The sequence below is a fragment of the Macrobrachium nipponense genome, chromosome 27, assembly GCF_015104395.2.
Source record: "Macrobrachium nipponense isolate FS-2020 chromosome 27, ASM1510439v2, whole genome shotgun sequence".
NCBI lineage: Eukaryota > Metazoa > Arthropoda > Malacostraca > Decapoda > Palaemonidae > Macrobrachium > Macrobrachium nipponense.
In genome coordinates, this window is record NC_087216.1 from 75447374 (window position 1) to 75453076 (window position 5703).

Genomic DNA, 5703 nt, shown 5'->3' on the forward strand with positions numbered 1-5703 from the left:
AGTTGTAGCTGATGCTAAGAAAACTGTTCAAGCTGCTAATGACCATTATTGTGCATCAGCAACAAGGATAAAACTCCAGTAAACGTATGCCATCAAACACAACCATAGATAAAGCTGAGAGAAAATCATTTTAATCAAAACTACTGTGCTTGAAAGAACACATTTTACTGTTGGTTTCACTCCAATAAAAGATACTAACGTAAAGTTCGTATTACGATGATATAAAAGGCAAATTGTGAACAGAATCACGTAGTAATTGTGTTACTCAATAAACATGCCGCCAACGTAATCTGTTAACCCTTAAACGCCGACTGGACGTATTTTACGTCGACATTTTTTGTCTCTTGGGTGCCGACTGGACGTATTTTACGTCGACATACAAAAGTTTTTTTTAAAAATTCGCGGAAAAATACTTTTAGGCCTACCAGCCGAAAACTCTTGAATCACGCGCCTTGGGGGATGCTGGGAGTTCACGGATCAAGGTGTTGTTTTGTTTACAATCGTTACGCAGGCGCGCAAGCGCGAATTTCTTTCTTGCCGCACTAAAAAGTATCTGTGACACATCTCTGAAATTTATTTTCGTCGACTTTGACATAATTTTTGTACCATTTTAAATTAGCCGTTACATAGAGTATTATATATGAAAATGTGCGCATTTTTATGTAGAATACAACAAAAAAATACTCATGATTGTAGCTTTTATCAGTTTTAAGATATTTTCATATAAATAACGATAAGTGCCAAAATTTCAACCTTCGGTCAACTTTGACTCTACCGAAATGGTCGAAAAACGCAATTGTAAGCTAAAACTCTTATATTTTAGTAATATTCAATCATTTAACTTAATTTTGCAACTAATTGGAAGTCTCTAGCACAATATTTCGATTTATGGTGAATTTATGAAAAAACTTTTTCCTTACGTCCGCGCGGTAACTCTTCCGAAAATAATCATACATGCGATTGTGGTAATGTTTGCACCATTTTAAATTAGCCGTTATAAAGTTTTATATATGAAAAATGTGCGAAATTTCATGCACAATACAACTAAAAACAACCCATGGTTGTAGCTTTTATCAATTTCGAAATATTTTCATATAAAAAATGATAAGTGACAAATTTTCAACCTTCGGTCAATTTTGACTCTACCGAAATGGTCGAAAAAACGCAATTGTAAGCTAAAACGCCTATATTCTAGTAATATTCAAGCATTTACCTTCATTTTGCAACAAATTGGAAGTCTCTAGCACAATATTTCGATTTATGGTGAATTTATAAAAAAATAACATTTTCTTTACGTCCGCGCGGTAACTCTTCCGAAAAAATCATACGTGCGATTGTGGTAATGTTTGCACCATTTTAAATTAGCCGGTTACATAACGTTTTATATCTGAAAATGTGCGCAATTTCATGTATAATACAACAATAAATAGTTGAAGGTTGTAGCTATTCTCATTTTCGAAATATTTGCATATAAATCAGAATAAATAGAAAAAAAACCACGTTCGGTCAAATTTGACTCTACCGAAATGGTCGAAAAAACGCAATTGTAAGATAAAACTCTTACAGTCTAGTAATATTCAGTCATTTATCTTCATCGTGAAACAAATTCGAAGTCTCTAGCACAATATTTAAATTTATGGTGAATTTTTAAAAAAACTTTCCTTCCCTCCGCGCGCGGATTCTCCGCCACAAATCTCCGAAATGCGTAAGTCCCATTCTCGGAATATTTGCTCCGTTTAATATTAGGCATTTCATAGAGTTTTATATATGAAAATGTGCGCAATTTCATGTAGAATAAAACGAAAAATATTTGAAAGTTGTAGCTTTTCTTATTTCCGAAATAATTGCATATAAAAAAATAGCTCGTCAGATATGGTCGAAAACTGCATTTGTAAGCTAATATTCTTACAGTATAGTAATATTCAATCATTTGTCTTCATTCTGAAACATATTGGAAGTCTCTAGGACAATATTTAGATTTATGGTGAATTTTTGAAAAAAATATGTGTTTACGTAAGCGCGTTACGAATTCATGCATTATTTTGTGATAATATTTTCTCTGTGTTGCTTTTATCGTTTTACAATGTGTTATATATCAAAATGATAGCAATTTAGTGCACATTACAACGAAAAAAAAAGTAACTTGTTACCTTCAACCGTTTTGCGCACAGCGTGATTTGAATACAATTATATATGAAATTTCGTTTTTGCGCTATCATATATCGCATTATTTATATATGATAATGATAATTTTTTTCATTTCTGATGGTTGCATACTAAACTTCAAGCAATGACAAAAAAAGGAGCCAAAAATGAACTCTTAATCTTGAAAACTAAGCGCGCTGTGATTTTTTGAAAAAAATATTTTTTCCGCTTACTCGCTCACTCTCAAACCCCTCCGGCATACGGGAGTCATTTTTTTATTTACCGCTCCGGCGTTTAAGGGTTAACAAAAACAACAAAAAAAATACAAAAAAATAGTTCATAATCACAACTTGACATATTTAAGTCAAATTAAATTCCCTTGTCTTATACAAGTCAAGTATCAAGATATTCGTTTATGCCAATTAGAAGCAAGGAAATTTGCTCAGAATTTCGTTAAATATGATAAAACAAACTCGTATTCACCATCAGTTAATTTCCAAACCAAAACATTGACCGCTATGTTAGTAGTATTTTATAATACAATAATATGAGAATACATACAATATTATTGGATACAGTGAAGTAATGTATAACTTTTTAAAGTTTTATGGAAAAGATGCATATTTACTTTTTCTTCTTTGCTAATCATAATTTTCGTCACTATGCCATCTATGTAGCAGTGGCATCTCGAGCTCATACGGTTCGTACCTCAATCGTTTGCTTGTGTAGCAAAGCAAAAAATTAACTGAGTTGCACAGTTACATTTTGTACTTCTATCCCATGGAAAAAACAAACAAATTACAGTGTTGCAAAATCAAATGTATATGTAAGATTTGCCTTCTAACCCTTAAACGCCGAAGCGGTAAAATAAAAATTGTCTCCCGTGTGCCGGAGGTGTTTCGGAGTGTGAGCGGAAGCGGAAAAAACATTTTTTTCAAAAAATCACAGCGCGCTTAGTTTTCAAGATTAAGAGTTCATTTTTGGCTCCTTTTTTTGTCATTGCCTGAAGTTTAGTATGCAACCATCAGAAATGAAAAAAATTATCATTATCATATATAAATAATGCGATATATGATAGTGCAAAAACGAAATTTCATATATGATTGTGTTCAAATCGCGCTGTGCGCAAAACGGTTAAAGGTAACAAGTTACTTTTTTTTTTGTAATGTACACTAAATTGTAATCATTTTGGTATATAACACATTGTAAAACGATAAAAGCAACACAGAGAAAATATTATCACAAAATAATGCATGAATTCGTAACGCGTGGACGTAAACAAATATTTTTTTCAAAAATTCACCATAAATCTAAATATTGTCCTAGAGACTTCCAATTTCTTTCAAAATGAAGACAAATGATTGAATATTACTATACTGTAAAAGTATTAGCTTACAATTGCAGTTTTTGACCATATCTGACGAGTTAAAGTTGACCAAATGTCGAATTTTTTTATATATTTTTTTACAGGCAATTATTTCGGAAATTAGAAAAGCTACAACCTTCAAATATTTTTCGTTTTATTCTACATAAAATTGCGCACATTTTCATATATAAAACTCTATGAAATGCCTAATATTAAATGGAGCAAATATTCCAAGAATGGGACGTAAGCATTTCGGAGATTTGTGGCGGAGAATATTGTGCTAGAGACTTCAAATTTGTTTCAAAATGAAGATAAATGACTGAATATTACTAGACTGTAAGAGTTTTAGCTTACAATTGCGTTTTTCGACCATTTCAGTAGAGTCAAAGTTGACCGAACATGGTTTTTTTTCTATTTATCGTGATTTATATGCAAATATTTCGAAAATGAGAAAAGCTACAACCTTCAATTATTTATTGTTGTATTCTACATGGAATTGCGCACATTTTCATATATAAAACTTTATGTAAAGGCTAATTTAAAATGGTGCAAACATTACCACAATCGCATGTATGATTTTTTCGGAAGAGTTACCGCGCGGACGTAAAGAAAATGTTATTTTTTTCATAAATTCACCATAAATCGAAATATTTTGCTAGAGACTTCCAATTTGTTGCCAAATGAAGGTAAATGATTGAATATTCCTAGAATATATTTTAGCTTACAATTGCGTTTTTCGACCATTTCAGTAGTCGAAGTTGACCGAAGGTTGAAAATTTGTCACTTATCATTTTTTATATGAAAATATTTCAAAATTGATAAAAGCTACAACCATGGGTTGTTTTTAGTTGTATTGTGCATGAAATTGCGCACATTTCCATATATAAAACTCTATGTAACGGCTTATTTTAAAATGGTGCAAACATTACCACAATCACATGTATGATTTTTTTCGGAAGAGTTACCGCGCAGACGTAAGGAAAATTTTTTTTCATAAATTCACCATAAATCGAAATATTGTGCTAGAGACTTCCAATTAGCTGCAAAATTAAGGTAAATGATTGAATATTACTAAAATATAAGAGTTTTAGCTTACAATTGCGTTTTTCAACCATTTCAGTAGAGTCAAAGTTGACCGAAGGTTGAAATTTTGGCACTTATCGTTATTTATATGAAAATATCTCAAAACTGATAAAAGCTACAATCATAAGTATTTTTTAGTTGTATTCTACATAAAAATGCGCACATTTTCATATATAATAATCCATGTAACGGCTAATTTAAAATGGTACAAAAATTATGTCAAAGTGACAAAATAATTTCCGAGATGTGTCACAGATACTTTTTAGTGCGGCAAGAAAGAAATTCGCGCTTGCGCGCCTGCGTAACGATTGTAAACAAAACAACACCTTGATCCGTGAACTCCCAGCATCCCCCAAGGCGCGTGATTCAAGAGTTCTCGGCTGGTAGGCCTAAAAGTATTTTTCCGCGAATTTTTAAAAAAAATTTTGTATGTCGACGTAAAATACGTCCAGTTGGCACCCGAGAGACAAAAAATGTCGACGTAAAATACGTCCAGTCGGCGTTTAAGGGTTAAAATCAATTTACGCAACAATGGTAAATATGATGTTATAAAAACGTGATTATTATAAAACTGAAAATTTATTATTTGGGCGGGACTGAACAACCTATTCTCTTCATCATGTGAGGGCTGTACAAAGACTTCAAATGGACATGCGTACTTCCACTGTATCATATGTACAAAAATAAATAAATAAATAAATAAAAAAAATAAAAAAATAAAAAAATAAATAAATAAAAAAAATAAAAATAAAAAAAAAATAATATATATAAAAAAAAATTAATAATTATTTTTATAAACATTTCAAACATAAAAGCATGAAAACTTATAACAAAAAGCTGAAGTTTCATTAACAAAATGAGTTATAATTAGCTCCCAACTTAATAAAATAAATCCATGTGAAGTCTTTGCAAATACATTTTTCGGGATAGCAACGGACAAGAACGAACATGAAAAAACATCCTCTGATAATGCGGAGGGCAGTTACAAAAGCTGCCTTAATTTGTATCATATTTATGTACAAAAATGAAAATACCCTATAAATAATATATTTTCATATACATTTTAAACGTAAAAGCATGAACATTGATAAAATCGATACATCAATCGC